The sequence below is a fragment of the Nyctibius grandis genome, chromosome 5 (genome assembly GCF_013368605.1).
Source record: "Nyctibius grandis isolate bNycGra1 chromosome 5, bNycGra1.pri, whole genome shotgun sequence".
NCBI lineage: Eukaryota > Metazoa > Chordata > Aves > Nyctibiiformes > Nyctibiidae > Nyctibius > Nyctibius grandis.
This window is the reverse complement of record NC_090662.1, coordinates 74050727-74070671: the sequence shown is the minus strand read 5'-3', so window position 1 is coordinate 74070671 and position 19945 is coordinate 74050727. Positions and strand designations below refer to the sequence as shown.

At 41.9% G+C, this 19945-nt stretch overlaps 1 pseudogene; it reads right to left on the bottom strand.

Moving 5' to 3' along the window:
• Positions 1-6251: 6251 nt before the first annotated feature.
• On the bottom strand, positions 6252-19927 carry LOC137664052 (transient receptor potential cation channel subfamily V member 6-like; annotated as a pseudogene).
• Between the last annotated feature and the right edge of the window lie 18 nt (positions 19928-19945).

Below are 19945 nucleotides of genomic sequence, written 5' to 3'. Positions count from 1 at the left end.
ACATCAGAGAGAAGCAGTGGATAGTAGTCTGTTCTCTTGACAAGTTGTGGCACCCTCTTAGCAATATCTTGGACCTTAGCACCTGGAAGGCAGCATACCTCTCATGACTCTCTGTCAGGTCGACAGATGGGCGCCTCAGTGCCCCTCAACAGAGAGTCACACACTATGAGCACTTGTCGTTTCTTTTTACAGTATTCACTGTGTGCTGCTGGTACGGTTTCTCCTTGTGGATTTTGCTCGTGGGAATCTATAGCTGTTAAAGCTTCTTACCTGTTTTTAGTTGTGATACTGGAGCGTGCAGACTGAAGCAGAGTCCTGCTTTTGTGGGTCACCAGGGTCCAATGTGCCTCTTTCTCAGTGGTGTCCTCTAATGGGGCATGACGCTGATACCACCTACCTATCTATTTCTTACCTCGGCTCCTCTAATACTGCATAGCCTTTTAACTGTTTCCTGCAACTCAGTCACTTCACGTAACAGATCTTCAAGCCATGCACACCTTATGCAGGTACTTAGCTTTTCTCCAGGAGAAGGGTTGGGGCACTCATTGCAGCCTACCACCTATTCTGAAGTCTCTTGCCTTACCAGTTCTGTCTTCATGCAATGGGAGACAAAATGGGAGCCTTGTCTGAATCTCATACCAATGACAATGAGGTTTAGTAGCCTCTTATGGGGAGATGCAGTGAAATGAACTGCTTGGTGGTAGTTCAGGCAGTAGGACATTTACTTTTGCATATGAAGTCTGTGGTGAAGTTGTTTTCACAGTCAAAGAAAAGGGATTTACTCACTACACCAAGGCAGGCAAGTAGTGATTGGACATCCTAGATCTATTCTTCCTCCTGTTCTATGGCAAGGTTGAAATGTCCCTATGATGGTTCCAAGGGGTCAAGTGTCAAGATGTCCTGGCTGTGGCTAGAACTGCAAAAGGACAGGCTTGTGGTCACAGACGGAGTGCAAAAGGATAACTGTTTTCTGTAAGAAATCTCTGCATTCTCTTTATTCCCAGGGTGTTCCCTGTTTTCAGAGTACTTAACTTCTTCCTCAATTTGGGATGCAAAAGCTCTTGTGTAGCAATGTATCTTGTGTTATTTGTCATCATGTTGGTTCTCAACTCTGCAAGCATGGAGGAAAGGCAGTCATGGCAAAAGCATTAGAAATACCCTGATCTCACTTTTCTCGATCATGTGAAAGCAGAAATCCTACATTCTGTTTCCACAGATGTCATCTGGGATGTCCTGCAATATATGAACATCCTCAACATGTAGGGATGAGAATCAGGAGGGAAAGGAGTGGGGCTCACCTTGGCACCTGATATCTGTCCTTCACCAGAAGAGTGAGAAACAATGCGAAAAAGTCTTACAGAGCTATATCCTTTGCCAGAGAAGCAATGGAAGATTAACAAGTTATTGCCGACATTTACTGCATATGATATCTACAATATGCATTGCATAAGAAGACCGAGTAAATTAAATGCGGAGGTATCAATGCGTAGACCTTCGTAAGGGCATTGGGCATTTGTATGAAAACTCAGAAGAATCATACCTACAGTTGGAAAGAATATATTGCAAAGGCTAATAGCTCTTTTGTTTGAACACCAACGTTTCACTATCTGGAAACAGGAAGAAACTTCACCTAAGGGCAAGCTGTTTCGTAATTATTCCTGATGAGGTTCCTTGCACCTGACTTTGCTGTCTGTTGCTGGACAGTCTCCCAGACAGACAACTGGGTCTGCACCAGTATGTCAGTTAATGTATCATCCTGCCAAAGAGCACGTCAGGCAAGCAAGTTCCCACCTATGCTGCTTCAGCAGCCAAATGGAATTCTCAGCCAGGAGTTACATGTACCCCCTGCCTCACTAAGCCATGGTATGTTTATGTCAAAAGCAGGCCCTGCTCACCCATGGTATTCAAAGACAAGCATGTAAGCTAAGATTTTTGCATCCATGCCTGAAATGATGTTGAGGAAAGGCTCAATGACAGTATCACTTACACAGTGATTTCTATGTTTGACACCCAGGTATCCTCAGTGCATGTGCAGATGATATGGCTTGCAATCTCTATTTTTTGTTTTGTTTGTTTATTTTTTAAAATTCAAGAATGTAATCTTAGTGCATACTTTGACAATACTATATTAGGGCTAGTTGAGGGAGTACAAGCTGCTTAATGCTACTGAAAGAGAGTTGAAAGAATCTGTCTGTTTAGGACAAATATATTCAGCACTTGGGACTATCTAGAAAGAAAGAAGCTGCTGTAGCTTCCTTAATCCCAGACAATTCACATGTTATTAAGCTGAATGAAATCTCTGGGTGTGGTGGGAAAGGATGAGGAACACCAAGAACTTGCCTTTAATAAGCAGACAAAGGTAGAGCTGTCCCTACCGCTGGATCTCCTTTGGTCAGCCAACGAATCTACCTGGGGGCTAGTGTAAGTGAAGGTAACCAGCTTGAATCTATCCTACCTTTGGCACACTTTCTCAGCAGTCAACTACACAGCTCTTACACATACAGATGCAGCTAAGTAATAGTTGGGTTCAGGACAAAAATGATTCTTTCTCATCCCTGAAACCAGCTGATGTTAGAAGGGTCAATGCAATGAGCTGTTCACATGTATTTTGTGCTAGGAACTATTCATGAGTATTGAGCATCCTAAGGATGGTTGATCACATGTAAATTTGAATCTCTGGATATCATTAAAAGACAGCATGGAAGAGCAAACCTCATGTCCTGCTAAAAAGCTAGTTTAATCCTTCACTTTTCAAATCTATATGGAAAAAATGGCACCTCTTTCAGAATTTACATTTTGTTGTGGCCTTCAAGATCATTATGCTCTCTGTATGAAGCTGTTCCACTTCTGTGTTACTGAAAGGGCTGCACTGAGCTAATGAGAAATCACTGTGTTCGTTCTAGACCTTGCAGTTTTGTAACTCGGGCCCGTTCAAAGAGGAATTACTCCCCCTGGTGTTCTGCTACCTGAAATACAGAAGAGAAGGCTTAACTGCCCTCAAAAAGCCTTGTAGCTTATATATTTTATCTCCCTTTACTGAGTGATGAGACTCTCTTCCTGAAATAGTCTCAGTGGAAACATGCAGATTCATGAAAACATATCAAGATTTCTTTCTAGTTTCTTCCATGACGTTTGTTCCTTGAACGAACGGAGTAACATGGTCTTTTAGTCAACTGCTGTAAGCGCAAGTGACAAGTATGGGTACAATGTGTTGACATCTTGGCATCTATGCCTCAACTAGTTAACAGAATTTGGTCCGTTATTGATGTCTCTTATACAAGACCAAGTGTGCTTAGCTAATGGCGATAATGCTGTTTGCTTCTGATAACTAATGCCTTAAATTCAGGCCATGCTAAGTAAGGTTGGATTTTTTCTAGTTTACAGTGGCACTAAAAATTATACATGCTGCTGGCTAAAACTAAAATTTTACTTACATCTATGCAACTGTCTCTCTCATTGCATTTTGGTAACTTTTATACAAACCTACTACTGTCCATGCATTTGGACAGCTGTAACAGATTGATCATTTATAAACAACTCTGTTGCTGAGAACAGACTCTAGTCCTTTTTGAACCATATTGACTCTGCAAGTGAACAGGAGATTAAAAATAAGAAAATCAAGTTTCTTCAAGAAGTCAGCTAGTTTGACAGATATGAATGAGAAGGCACTATCTGAAATAAGTTATTTAAAAATAGAACTATTGGTGTTGCTCTATTAAAAAGGACAGTAATTATAATGTACCCTAATGTCTCTACTATAAGTTAAGTTGCAAAATTGTTGCTATTTTAACCTGTCATCTCTACAGACTCGTAACAAGAACAAACTAACAACAATAATAACAATGATCATAATACACAAATGTAGTTTTCCCCAATGAAGAGAACTACAGTAAAAACAGCAGTAGTCCAGCAGGTGCGTTGCCTGCTATTTGTACTGAAAAACAATGAATTTTTTTGACAAGTGAAATATTATTGCAAACTGAAAGATCAGTCTATCAGACCTATCAATTAGGAAACTAAATGTCAGCTTAGGGACATACTCAGGATTATGTGAACAGCTGCTTAACTGCATGCACATAGGACTTAGTGAGGATGTACTATTTATTGTTAGGACTGCTAGACTGTTTTTATTCAAATTTAGGTTGCTTTTCTAGACCTAGAAAAATAGTACTAATTTATTAAGCTAACCTGAGGATCTTAGGTTGAGTAGCTTCACACAAATATATATCATGAAATCAATGAACCTTTCTTGAGACTTCTCTTACCCAGCCACAGTCAGAACGCAGCACAATTGGCAAGCTGCGTTCTTGTAAGTTCGTCTTTCAATACCACAGACCTAGATGTGGTCCCTTTTCTTACATCTGTGAGATGATGCCTTCCCTTCAGAAAGGAATTTGCTACGCTTTTTGTGTGAGAGCAATAATATCTGTCCTTAATCTTTGTTTGACAAGGCCAAGCAATGTGAGGTAATTTCCATGCCAGCTGGGTATCATCTAAAGACACTTAGGTAGGGCATAGGAATTGTTTAAAGGAGTGCAATTCAGGAATGGGAGTGAATGGAAAAGAACTGGATGATACTCAAGATTAAAAATGTAGAGACACTTTCTAGCAGTGACAGTTTATGGGGCTGTGAATATGCTAAGACATTTACTTAAGATCCCTCTAAGCTGCATTCCTCACTTCATGATGTAAGTTCCTCACTTTATGATGAACCATAGATAAAAATTATCTACTTGGGGTACAAGAGTGGGACCTAATATAATGTAACAAGGTTTTTAAAACTCTGATTCTATCTTTTTCCTGGTTCTTGTCCAGCCTCAGATTTCAGAACTCCACATCAGGTCCCAACAATCCCATCCTACATTATGTGGTTTGTTTCACTGGGTCTGACTTCTTAGAACAGGGTAGTCATTCCTGACAGGTTTACACATGTGAATTTACTGTGTTTAGTTGTCTACTCTAACAGAATTTACCTGAGATATCATCTGTCCGCTAGACCATATTTCTGGCCACAGATTCTGGAGCGAGGACAGAGGAGTCGTGGCAGCTTCCTCTCCAGCATGGCAGTAGTAGAAGCAACCTGCAGTAAATTAAATAATACATAAATAAATATTTGCAGGCATTGAGGGATGCAGAAACAGGAAATAACTAGAGTATTTCCATAGTTGCCATGAGACCAATGTAGCAAAGATAAAATCCACACTTCTAATCACCTTTGAATTCATGAAACATTTACATGTACTTCTCCTCTAGCCCTACCTTTGCTCATAAGAATATAGTTCTTCCCTCCATAAGAAAATCCACAACTCTTCTCAACTGAACATGTCTCACTTGTCAATGGGATCCCAACTCTGCCTCTTCCAGGACTGGCAAGCAGTCTGTCCCTTCCAACACGCTCTTCATAATTCACAACAGGGAGTTACATAGCTGAACAGTTTTCTCACCTGTGCTCTTCAAAGCTCATCCTGCTCATGAGCCACTCTCCAGCAGGCTCCACCCATCATGGCAATGAGCAAGTTGAGCATAAGGAGCCACAATAGCAAAGTCTGAATAAGTGATGCCATACATGAAGGGTAGGTCCACTTCATAGTTGGCAAGTCCATCAATGATGGTGAGGAAGAGCTCAAAGGTGCTAAAAGTGCCAGGGGCTGGTTGTGGAAGTGGCCCAACTCATTGGGATCCTAGGTCTGATGATGTAAAAAGCTAAGAGAAAAGAGAGGAGGAAAAAGAAGAGGAAAAGGAAAAACACCCAAGGCCATTATCATGGCCTTGGCCAGCATAATCGGATTATCTCTGTAAACTACAGCATCAGATTTTAGCCCAAACAATAGGACACAACAGCCACATCTCCTATGTATGTCTATGTCTACATTTACTTACATATAGCTACTTCAGTTAGCTCTTCTTATGGTCTTCAAGGCTCCTAAGTTCAGCGTCCTATTATGTACTGATGGGCCAATATTCTGTTCTCACCTCCTGAGTTATCCAAGCAGGTTGGAAAGAAAGAAGTATAATGGCTACATCATGCGACATTGTATCGCAAGACAAACACAATGTTTGGCTATACTGTATTCGATCATACACTTTGGGAAATTTTCGGGAACACATCAATAACAACAGTAAATCCATATTGCTTCTGAAGAAGTATGAGAAGAACGTAGATTCTCTGTTACTATGGGTATTGGAATTTTTTAGAAGTTGGATCAAATTCCAACAGTCCTCTTCTCTTCCCCTGAATTTGTATCCTGAATTTAGATCCTCTGAATAAGCCCTCCCTTTATGGACCCAAGTCTGCACATGAGATTTCCAAATATTATCTGCAAGTTAGACAAGTACTAGCAATAAGACCAAGTCCTCTCACAAAGAACTGTAATGGAAATTAAGGCAGAAGAGGGAACATTGATCATCTAGTCTGATCTCCTTTACCCTCCAGAACATTACATTTCACCTATTTACCCACTGTTGAGTTTAACTTACACTTGACTGAAGAAGCTTTGCTAGAAAGGCATCTAATCTTGATTAATTTATGAATAATGAATCTACCAGGTACCTTGGACTGATTTTCCCCATGGCTACTCAATTTTACTGTTATGATAATTTTTAATTGCTGTTTGCCTGTCACTTTTTGTACACTACCCAATTAGGATAAAGAGTTGTTTGTAATCTGGTATTTCTGCATTTCCCACTGTCATCAGGTCACATATTCACTTCTTTATACTCAAAAAACCTGAAATCTTTAAATGTCTCCCTGTCACACATATCGTTTGGCCTTCCCATCATTGTTATGGTTCTCTTCTTCACCACATTTTTGGTTGTCCTTTTTAAGAGGAGAATATCAAGAACAAACAAAACCAGTCTCACTAATACTATACATGGATAGGAAACCAGCCTCTCACACTGACTCTGTTCGCTGTTTATTCACCCATAGATCATAGTAAGCCTTTCACAATTGAGTTCTTTGGCTGCTAGGACACCCAGATCCTTCTGATATAAATGTTTTTTTAGGAAATCCATTCTATGCAGATAGAATGTGCACTTTTTTTTTTTGCCAGCTGTCAAGGACTAGCCTTAGATGAGAGTTTTCAAAAAATGGCTCTTAAAATATCAAAAATATTGATATTTTACAATGCTAAATAGTCTTTAATCAGTATTATCAATCTATTATGCAAAATAATAAACCATAAAATGGTCCATAGGTCAAGTTTGGACCTGTCATGGTTTAACCCCATAAAGACAGTTTAATAGGCAAAGAAAAGCCGCACATGCAAGCAAAGCAAAGCAAAACAAGGAATTCATTCACCACTTCCCATCAGCAGGTGGGTGTTCAGGCATCTCCAGGAAGCAGGGCTCCATCACGCATAACAGTTACTTGGGAAGACAAACGCCATCTCTCCGAACATCCATGTCTTCCTTCTTCTTCCCCCAGCTTTTATATTGCTGAGCATGACATCATATGGTATGGAATATCCCTTTGGTCAGTCGGGGTTAGCTGTCCCAGCTGTGTCCCCTCCCAGCTTCTTGTGCACCCCCAGCCTACTCACTGGTGGGGTGGTGTGAGAAGCAGAAAAGGCCTTGACTCTGTGTAAGCACTGCTCAGCAATAACGAAAACATTGCTGCATTATCATGAACACTGTTTTCAGCACAAATCCAAAACATAGCCCTGTACTAGCTACTATGAAGAAAATTAACTCTATCCCAGCCAAAACCAGCACAGGACCATACAAGGTCCGTTTTATTGGAGCTTTGCTGTCCAAATCTCAAACCAAATACTCAGAAGAACCACCCAAATTAAGGAAAATATATCAGTGTCTGCCACTTATTCTCTAGATACAGTTTTCCTTTGCTTGTTCAGGACCTCCTTGTCAGAAGAATCAGGCATCTAGCTATTGCTGAGTTGTAAGCCCTCCTTAAACACAGTGAGGACTGAACCTGTGGCTTCAATTTTCTGAAACTCTAAGGGCAGAGGAGTCCCAAATCCTGGGCCATACTGCTAATGCATTTTTTAAATTACAATTAGGAATTTACAAATATAAAATGTCTAAACAAGGAAAGCGATTCAGAATTTTTGTCTCCGTCACCTAGAAATGTAATGGCTTTATCAAAGGTAGGCCTTACCGCCTGACAAATATTTGTTCGTGACTGCTGTTTTGTATTCTTTCAATGTTTTCCACGCCTGCTTTGGTTTATTAGGTATATTCAGAAAGGACCTATCAGATCAGGTACCGTACAAGGTATAGTCAGAGCAAAGCTAGATGAGGTAAACTCTAAGTCACATATGTGATCTGATGGCTAATCATAGCAGCAGTATTCTAGGATCTAAAATAACTCAGTCAACAAAATCTTAAGCAACTACATCCTCTTACCTGAAGAGATCAGGTGGGGAAACTATGGATCACAGGCTTGGGCGTTTAGGTGTTAAAGTCTTTTAGTGGATCTGGATGCTCATGCTGTAAAATTATCTTGTAATTTATTATATAACGCTAATGATACTGTGCTGTTGGGGTTGCACAGGACTGCAGTGTATATGTTCCATCATAGCAACTCAATGTTTTGTCCACACATCTCTTGGCATCTGTGGTCCCATTCATATGGGAATTTACCATGTTAATTACCTAGTCTTTTAATCTGATGATAGAAATAAAAAATAACCTGCACCCCTTCCAGTCCTCTTTTCAAACTGAGCCATCATAGTCAAGATCCCACAATACTGAACTACTCGTAAGTTCTTAAGTAATGGTATCCTTAATATCCTAGTCATCAATCTACCCTGCTTTTTCATTTTTTGGCATACCAAGTCGAATCAAGGGTCCATTCTTGGATGTCCTCTGTCTCATTTGATCATCTGGTCTTCTGTCTTGTTTAATCATCTAGTTAGATGGCAGCACAGGCAAAATGAAGTATGGATTTATCCCTAATCCCATGGATGTAAACTGGAGAACTAATGTCATTTTTTTCAGGTTTGTAGAGTACCAGTGAATAACATACTGAATATTTTTCACCGTGAGGATGAAAAGTACCATCCAAGTGATCCAGTGGGAGGACTCTAATGTGCTGACAGCAGAATGACTTGATGCTCTAAATCAACACGTTGAAGTGTCTGTAAGAGGTGGCTATAAAATAAGACTGTTTCCTGCTTCATCAAATTGTTGTTCTATTTATGCCCTAAATCATAAACCTAAATAGCCATATTATAACAGTATCACAGTCAACATTTTTATTTATGCAAATGTAGAACTTTTAAAATATTATTTTTAGAGTGTTTTCCCCAATAAAGGGGAAATGGCATGCTTTTCCAAAAGTGTCACCTCTTAGTGTTATCCTATGAGTAAGAAGCTAAACCATTCCACCAATACCCAGACATGGAAACCGGATCCAGTAGACATACTCTGTTCCGGCTTAGTGACTCTCTCTGCCATGCTAACCATTGAAAATGACTGCCTTTATCTTGTGCCTTTTGAAGAACCTTACTTCTCCCTTACTGATAATGTTCCCTCTCTAATTCCATCATTGTTGTTCCCAATTCAAGAATCTAGCTTTATTCCTTCAATTTCAAGCACCATATCATAGAATCATAGAATCATAGAATGGTTTGGGTTGGAAGGGACCTTTGAAGATCATCTAGTCCAACCTCCCTGCCATGAGCAGGGACACCTTTCACTAAATCAGGTTGCTCAAAGCCCCATCCAACTTGACTTTGAACACTTCCAGGGACGGCCATCCACAACTTCTCTGGGCAACCTGTTCCCGTGTCTCACCGCCCTCATCATAACAAATTTCTTTCTTATATCCAATCTAAACCTATTCTCTTTCAGTTTAAAACCATTGCACCTTGTCTTGCCACCGCAGGCCCTGGAAAAAGTCTCTCTACATTTTTCTTGTATGCCTCCTTTATATATTGAAAGGCTGCAAGAAGGTCTTCCTGGAGGCTTCTCTTCTCCAGACTGAACAACCCCAACTCTCTCAGCCTTTCTTCATAGGAGAGGTGTTCCATCTCTGTGATCATTTTTGTGGCCCTCTTCCGGACCCACTTTTACAGGTTCATGTCTTTCTTGCACTGAGGACCCCAGAACTGGATGCAGTACTCTAGGTGGGGTCTCACAAGAGCAGAGTAGAGGGGTAGAATCACCTCCTTCGACCTGCTGGCCATGCTTCTCTTGATGCAGCCCAGGATACAATTGGCTTTCTGGGCTGCCAGCACAGATGGCCAGCTGACACACAATGTTTCATCCACCAGTATCCCCAAGTCCTCCTCCACAGGGATGCTCTCAGTTCATTCATCCCCCAGTCTGTACTGATCCTGGTGACTGCCCCAACCCAGTTGCAGGACCTTGCACTTGGCCTTGTTGAACTTCATGATGTTCACATGGGCCCATTCCTCAAGTCTGTCCAGGTGCCTCTGTATGGCAACCTTTCCCTCAAGCATATTAACTGCATCACTCAGCTTGGTGTCATCTGCAGACTTGATGATAGTGTATTCAATCCCACTATCAATGACACATTGATGAAGGTATTAAATAATCCCAGTACAGGCCCTTGAGGACACCGCTCGTTACTGGTTTCCACTTGCACATTGAGCCATTGACTGTAACTCTTCAGGTGCAGCTGTCCAGCCAATTCCTTATCCAGCTAATAGCCCATCCATCAAACCCGTATGTCTCCAATTTAGCAGCAAGAATATTGTGGGGGACCGTATCAAAGGCCTTACAGAAGTCCAAGTAGCTGATATCTGTAGTTCTTCCCTTGTCCACTGATGCAGTCACTCCATTATAGAAGGCCACTAGATTAGCCAGGCAAAACTTGCCCTTGTTGAAGCCATGTTGGCTGTCTCTAATCACCTCCCTGTCTTCCATATGTTTCAAAATATCTTCCAGGAGGTTCTGTTCCGTTATTTTACTGTGCACAGAGGTAAGTCTGAGTGTCTGGTACTTCCCAGGGTCCTCCTTTTTACCCTTTTTAAAAACAGGGATGATGTTTCCCTTTTTCCAGTTACTGGGGACTTCACCTGATTGCCATGACTTTTCAAATATGATGGAAAGTAGCTTGGCAACTACATCAGCCAGTTCTCTCAGGGCCCTGGGATGCATCTTGTTGGGTCCCATGGATTTAACATGTGTTCAGGTTCCTTAGGTGGTCTTTACCCTGATCTTCACTTACAATGGGTGGGACTTCATTCCCCCAATCCCTGCCTTGAGGTTCAGGAGCTTGAGAAATCTGGGAAGAGAGACTACCATGAAAACTGAGGCAAAAAAATTGTTTAGTACCTCAGCCTTCTCCGTGTCGGTGTTCACCAGTTCTGTCTTATTTATCGGGGCAGGGGGGTACATTTTCTTTAATCTTTCTTTTCTGGGCCTGTAGAAGCCCTTATTATTCTTTCCATCCTTCCCAAATTCAGCTCCAGCTGTGCCTTAGCTTTCCTGGTCTCATCCCTACACATTCAGGTAGCGTCCCTATATTCTTCCCAGGATACAGGTCCCTGGTTCCACTGCCTGTGCATTTCCTTCTTACACTTTAGTTTGACCAGGAGGTTCTTACTGAGTCATGCTGGTCTCCTGCCCTTCTTGCCTGATTTCTTACACATGGGAAGCCAGAGGTCTTGCACTCTGAGAAAAATGTCCTTAAAGAGCTGCCAGCTCTGTTCAGCAGCTCTAACCCTGAGGGCAGTTTCCCAGGGGTTCCCATCCATTAATTCCTTAAACAACTGAAAATTTGCTCTCCTAAAATTCAGGGTCCTGACTCTTCATTTGGCCTATATCCCTCAAGACTGAATCCCAACAAGAATGCTTCCTGCTAGTCTCCTGTGCATTGTTTATGTGATGTCCTGTGGACTGAACACATTCATCTATTCTTGCCATTGTTAGCAGATTGGATGTGACTTCTTTCACATTACCCAGGGAGCAATATAAACACTTCCTATCATCCAGTTTTTCCCCTTAGAATGACTTCCTAATTAAAGGAAAAATAGTCCTTAATTGGTTTTCAGGTAGCAATCTTTGAATCTGTGGCCACTCTGCCAAAAGGCCTGAGCTACAATCCTAGCCTATACTTATGTATGGAATAATTCTAAAACTTCTAGTCTGTGTAGCAATCCCTGACACATGTATTAGTTTTTCTTTCACGGTCAAAGAACTTCTTTAACTTACCTTCTGGATCATGATGGTAAAGGGTCCAAGCATCTGGAAGCCTTGTGCAACATACATTACATTGCACCGTCCTAGCATCAGGGCAAAGGACATGGACACCACCTCACCAGTTGTGCTGGTGAGACACATCACCGTGGTTACCAGAATCATGCAAGCATATGTGATGCTGCAAAGGAAGAAGAGGCAAAAATATAGAGTTAGAATCACACCTTCTCCTGCATTGCTGCCCCATTAGGTACATTCCATTTGTTAATGTTCCTTGACACCATCCTCCCTCCCATCTATAAAATGGAAATGTTCTTAAATACATCCCAGAAACAAAATCTCTCTGAAATTTGGAAGAGTGGGACCTTACCTGATGATGTGGAAAGGCCCTCCCAAGATGGTTTTTTCAAAGTATTTAGTTGCTCCAACTCTGAGGATGTTTGGAACCTAAGAGGTATACACTGTTTACATTTATATTCAGTCAAATTGCAAACTGAGAAAATATTACAAATGTAAACTGTTCTCACGTACCTCCAAGATCAATATTATTATAGACCCTGTCACTGTGACCAGTTCCCCCACCAGACGGAGGTTATCTTCAGGAGTCACATAAGATTCCTGAAAGAGATCTCTCTACATTAGAAACTGACAAAGATATGACCCTAAAGATCCATTTAAGCAGGCTGAATGGTGACCAACACAAACAAATCCTCCTCATTGTATAACTTCTGTTGTAATTCTCAGTGTTATTATGAAGCTCTGCAGCCTGGAGAACTGAGTATGACTTAGTCTAAGGAAAACTGATTTGAGTCTCAACTGCTAACAAAAGATGGCTACCTAATCATCTCACAGTCAGGTTCATGGTTGTAGACAACCTAGTAGAGGATGATTTTCAGAGGTTCTGAGCATTTGAATTGCCAAAGAGTTCACCTGGAATTGCGGATACCTAATCCGCAGAATATGGCCATGGATATTTCATATTGTCCATTGAACTGGGGAACTAAAAATCACAAGCAGTTTTCAAAGTGCTAGCTTCTTCTCTTCCATGACTCTGTTTCCTCATCCATAAAATGGAAACAAATCATCAGTTTCTGAGAGGTATTGATAAGCAGAGCTCTCCATTAACACCTTTACATACCTTTCACACACAAAAGCAAGAAGAGAACGAAGGAAGAGGTTTCGAATAAAAAAGACAGAGTAATATTAAATCACATAATAGCCACTTGTTTAGCTAGTCCACATAGTGGGGACCTGTCCCCTATCTTGACTACAGCATGTAGCCTAAATGTCCCCGGAACTCGAAGCAGCCAGCTTTAGAAGGCCTTAAAGTTTTGGACAGTGTTGTAGGATTTAAAGTGTGCTTCTCAAGTGGAAGTGCTACTTCTTCCTTTGTAGTGACACACTACAACTATAAGAAATACTGCATAGACAGGCACAGGCATGCCCATGACTGTGTCTCCCTAAATAATGGGCAATCTGTTGAAGTGTCATGCTGAGTTTCAGTGCAGTCCATAAAAGCTTATTCAGGAACTCCAAATATGCTTCTAGACCATACTGAAGCCTATGCTGTCTTGTTATTTTGACCTGGGAAAGCTAGGGTGAAGCTCTTGAGTCACTCCATTATGTCGGCAGAGTTGTGGTCTTTTGCAGTCATTCCCAACTGTAATGGCAGACACTAAGGACTCCCTGTGTAGACTTAGTCGCTTTGGGATATGAAGGGGACATGAAGAATCAGATACCTGCAGCAGTTTCTGCACATATATAGTATTGTCTCTTTGATCTGTTTTGGTGTTGTCTTGAAGTTTCAGAGGTCAGTAAATGCAACACATGGTGAAGCAGATCATGTAGAGCACATAGCACACAGTCAGGATACAGCAAGAGCTACATCCATATTTATTCCACTTCAAACTCACGAGCTCAGGAACAGGAGTAAGATCAAGGATCATCTGGACCTCAGAAAAGAAACCAGATTAAATTTACATTGTCAATCAGGAGAAGAGTAACCTATGAACAACTCACTCCAGACTGGGAAGACTATCATTGCCAAAGTTATGACAAACCAAGATGAAGCAGAACCTTCCAGTCTTGGCTGTACTTCACTCTTCCTGTCAAACACAAATGATTAAAATGCCACGGGCAAAGAAAGACTAATAGAAAAAGCAACAGTTTTTCTCACTGACCTATTCACTCCTTTACTGCCACAAAGACCCAGTGTACCCACCAGATAAACAATGCCATAATGAAAACAGAGAAAGAAAGTGGGATAAGGGGGTACTTAGGAGGAAAAGAGAACACTGTGACCAGGCCATTCTTGGACATTCAGCCCAAATTCCTCTGAGGTTATGCCAGTCGTGATGTTTTACTGTAACAGATGCACTCCTAGCTTTCAACATGTGGACAATTCTAATGTTGTGGGATATTTAGAAAGTGTGCAAAACTTTCTCAGTGAAAGAAGGAGTTGGAGATCAAATAATATACTTCTGTCTTCCTTGTGTTGATGATAAGTTCCAAGAGAGAATGGTCATCTTCCCATGAGTCAATCTCAGTGAGGTCATACAAGGTGGAGGTCAAAGGACCAAAATTCCACTGGATGTGTTTTCTGCATGAGGTGCTGAAACATCTAATTAATGAGATGGGAACAGCTGAATCAATAAAAACATTTACTCAAACCAATATACTCTATAGTCTCCCCGGATTCCCCAACTGCATTTTCTCCTGCAAAGGGAGAATGGACTTGCCAGTCTCTGGTGTTACCAGGTTCCCAAGCTAAGTAAGCTGATCTGGGTCAATAGCAGGGTGGATAGATTTCCAAAAATCCCCTGTGTTACAAGCATTAACAGTTTAACAGAGGTCCTCTTTTCCCTCAGCCAGGACTGACCCAAGTTCTTGCTGTAATGTTAGATGATATTGATAATAGGTGCTTCATCTCCTAAGTCACTACTGACCAGAATAGTCCTCTGATACACTGTATGATAACTTGTTAATGATGATGCAGGAGTTGAGAAGTTCTCTCTGGATCAGCACAGGTCCAGTCTTATCACATTTTACCTTGGGCAGCTTCATTTCTGCATCTAAATTGTCCCATATGCAGGTAATCCATAAACTCCTTCAGTTCAGGATGGAAATGACAGTTTTAGGTAATCTGAGTGCTATTCACATACTCACTATCATGTTGCCTTCTATGCTTGCTAACTTGAATGGAGTGAGTCCCTTGTTGTTAGGAATCTGTTCCAGGGCTTCCTGCCCCATGTTAGTCCTTTCACAAGAGAGGATGGGATTGTACATCTGGCAGGCAAAGGTCTTGTTGGGTTGAAGAACCAGGATATGGAGAACAGTGTTACCTGTAGGGGTCTGACAGAAAATGAGAACTCTGAAACAATAAGATAAAAAAACCTCGTCTCCTAGCTATGACGGACTCTTAAGTAGTCTCTATTCAGCTTCAGTAAGAGAAAGCAATTTCTTAGCACCCTGCACCCTCTCAGTGCACTACAAACACATCCACTTTAAAACCTAAGGATGGCGGCTGCCAAGTAGAGGCCTTCGATATACAAGAAAACTCATCAAAAAGGTAGTTTGCTGCTGACCCGAAGTGGATAGGATAGGTTATCAGTACAAAAGCCTCTTTCCTTTCTTATTTAGGAGTAGTTAGTTTGGAACTAAGCATTTCTCTATCTAGGTAGCTCTAGGATCACAGAATCACAGAATCACAGAACGTTAGGGATTGGAAGGGACCTCGAAAGATCATCTAGTCCAATCCCCCTGCCGGAGCAGGATTACCTAGACCATATCACACAGGAACGCGTCCAGGCGGGTTTTGAATGTCTCCAGAGAAGGAGACTCCACAACCTCTCTGGGCAGCCTGTTCCAGTGTTCAGTCACCCTCACCGTAAAGAAGTTTTTCCTCATATTTATGCAGAACCTCCTGTGTTCCAGCTTGCACCCATTGCCCCTTGTCCTGTCAACGGATGTCACTGAGAAGAGCCTGGCTCCATCCTCATGACACTTGCCCTTTACATATTTATAAACATTAATGAGGTCACCCCTCAGTCTCCTCTTCTCTAAGCTAAAGAGACCCAGCTCCCTCAGCCTCTCCTCATAAGGGAGATGTTCCACCCCCTTAATCATCTTCGTGGCTCTGCGCTGGACTCTCTCTAGCAGTTCCCTGTCCTTCTTGAACTGAGGGCCCCAGAACTGGACACAATATTCCAGATGCGACCTCACCAGGGCAGAGTAGAGGGGGAGGAGAACCTCTCTTGACCTGCTAACCACACCCCTTCTAATACACCCCAGGATGCCATTGGCCTTCTTGGCCACAAGGGCACACTGCTGGCTCATGGTCATCCTGCTGTCCACTACGACCCCCAGGTCCCTTCTCCCCTACGCTGGTCTCCAACAGGTCTGTCCCCAACTTGTACTCATACATGGGGTTGTTCTTGCCCAGATGCAGGACTCTACACTTGCCCTTGTTATATTTCATTAAGTTTCTCCCCGCCCAACACTCCAGCCTGTCTAGGTCCCTCTGAATGGCTGTGCAGCCTTCCGGTGCGTCAGCCACTCCTCCCAGTTTTGTGTCATCAGTGAACTTGCTGACAGTGCACCCTATTCCCTCATCCAAGTCATTAATGAATATATTGAATAGAACTGGTCCCAGTACCGACCCTTGAGGATCACAACCTCTCCAGAGCAGATTGTTTTCTCCCTCTGGTTTTCAGTTGGTATTGTTTATATCTTTGAAATTTCAGTCTTGGGCGTAATTTTTCATATGCACATCCCTAAGTGTTTTGCCTTGTCATAGGCAACAGACTTTGCTGAGCTGAAACTAATATTAAAGTGTTTCTTTCACAAAGGACATCAACAGAGCTTAGATTTCTGGAAACTGGAAAGATCAGCTGTCCATTGTTGACTTCCAGCTTGTCTTCAGAAACCTTAACATGGATCATATTCTTATGGAAGGGCCATATACTATGTATGATTCATGACCATCGCTCTTCACTGCTTTTCACTAGGCTATTTGAACCTCATACTTCAGCACTCTTAAAATCACAGAATCACAGAATCACAGAATCACAGAATGTTAGGGATTGGAAGGGACCTCGAAAGATCATCTAGTCCAATCCCCCTGCCGGGGCAGGATTGCCTAGACCATATCACACAGGAACGCGTCCAGGCGGGTTTTGAATGTCTCCAGAGAAGGAGACTCCACAACCCCTCTGGGCAGTGTGTTCCAGTGTTCGGTCACCCTCACCGTAAAGAAGTTTTTCCTCATATTTAAGTGGAACCTCCTGTGTTCCAGCTTGCACCCATTGCCCCTTGTCCTGTCAACGGATGTCACTGAGAAGAGCCTGGCTCCATCCTCTTGACACTTGCCCTTTACATATTTATAAACATTAATGAGGTCACCCCTCAGTCTCCTCTTCTCCAAGCTAAAGAGACCCAGCTCCCTCAGCCTCTCCTCATAAGGGAGATGTTCCACTCCCTTAATCATCTTCGTGGCTCTGCGCTGGACTCTCTCTAGCAGTTCCCTGTCCTTCTTGAACTGAGGGCCCCAGAACTGGACACAATACTCCAGATGTGGCCTCACCAGGGCAGAGTAGAGGGGGAGGAGAACCTCTCTCGACCTGCTGACCACACCCCTTCTAATACACCCCAGGATGCCATTGGCCTTCTTGGCCACAAGGGCACACTGCCCTTGTTGTCACAATGAAGTGACAACAGTCAGAAACAGTTTGGGAAAATGGGATATGTTGTTGATAGCACATCATTTAAGCAAAATTGAAAGAGGTTATTGAACAGTTCTTACCCAAGGAGCCTTGTGCTCTGTTATCAGCTCCATTTTCAATGAGTAAACATACAGTTTCCTCACTCCCAGCACAGGCAGCAAAAGATAAAATAAGTTTTCCTGAAGAGCAGTTAAAAGAAATGCAGGGAATAACCAATGGTCTCAATCCATCTATTTAACTGGTCCAGATCTACCCTCGGGCAGATCAACACTCCCACCCAACTTAGTATCATCCACGAATTTACTGAGGGTGCACTCGATATCCTCGAAGCTATGGCTAATATCAAATATTTCCTTAAAACATGTGTGGACCCATGTGGACTACAGTTCCGTTTAAGAAGAAAAATTATTCAACAATATGGATACCTTTGCACAATGTGCCCTTTTGTTTTTCAGATCATTTTTATGATGACTTTGGTTTGGTATTACTTTCCACACACATCAGAATTTCATATTGAGTAATTCCATTCACAGTTGAGGTTGCTGAATTTTTTCGTAGTTGGATATGGAAGAGCTGATGCTCTTGGTATGGAGTTTCAGATTAGTTGTATTAGTGCTGTAATGGCTGATAATGAAGTCATTAACAGCTCTTGTCAGTATCATTATATTACAGAGTTAACACCCAGGATTAAAGTTTGGTGCTTCTTTTAACTGTATCAGGCTGCCTGCAGGCTCAGACAGGCATTTTCCCATGGGTAACAGTTCCACTTTGGTACATGGACTAAAGACTACTTCCTTTTTTGATGAAGACCAAACTTCTGGAGCAAAGTTCTCTGACAAGATTTGCCTTCTTTGGCAATTCTGAAGTTAGGGCTTATGGAAGACACATGGACATGTTACTGATTAGACAAATTGATAGAAAGAGGAAGAAAAGGAGGAGAGATGAAAGACACACAGATAGCATGTCAGAAATAGACATCAGAGCAGTTTAGCCCACAGGTAAATACCAAGGACAAAGTTAAATTCTGGTTTTTTTAGGTCAGCATATGTACACAGTTTAGGTACACAGGGTTTTTTAGATCAGCATAGGTATACAGTTTACTTCTTGGAGTGAAAGTAGAGTATCCCGAGGTGTCAAGCAACTGAGTCATGGAACAATAAAATAGAACATCCTTGAGTAGGTCATTTTCACTGGCTGTTTGGGATCCTGAGTGAATTTCTTAATGTGGATTTGAACCATTATTGGACCATTTTGGACCATTTGGGAGTCCTGATTCTGTCCTTTCAGTTCAGAATTTTTACCTGCTTGCAGCTCAGATGTCATTACTTCATTGACAAGCTCCGGGGCTGCCTCTGTCACAGCCTGAGCAATACCCACATTGTCATACAAGACAGTCACATGAAGGGCTGACTTCGCCACTGCACCTAGAGAGACAATAATAAATTAACCATCTCCGTGCTGAATGCCCACTATTCAGCTGTTTTCATTCCACCCTGGTAAGTTTATTTTCTGCTACAGCTACAGCCCTGTGCCCGTTATCCAAACATGCAGATCCCAGAAGTTTCCTTGTCAAAAGTATTTCAGCCAAAGCTAGGACAAGAAGGGGCACTACCTCTTTCATGAGTAAAACAGGCTTTACAAGCAAAAAGTTTCTGAATAGCTTGCACATCATTTATCCTTCAAGGCCTGGAGCAGGGGAGATTCCCAGAGCTTGGAACAATGAAAATTGCCCATTCACAGTCTTAAAATAAAAAAAGTTGTTATAGGAAACAAGTTTTGCTGCATCAGCAAAACAGACTTGGTTAGAGGTTTTTGTTCTCAAGATAACAGACACTTTCGAGAACTGTCAAGGCACATACATGAATGATCCACCTTTTAAAGATCAGACATTTTGCATAACCGGAAGATCTATAATTCAGCTTCTAAATGACTAGAGAGCTGATGAAAATGTTACAAAGGAAATGTAATTCTGACTCAGGTGGTAATTTAGCATTCCAGGGTAATTGCACATTTACTGTACTTGACTAAACTTGTCAAGGTGTCAAATTACCTTCAAATCTTACGCTGCCAAGCCTCAGCATTTTCTAGCAGGCAACATC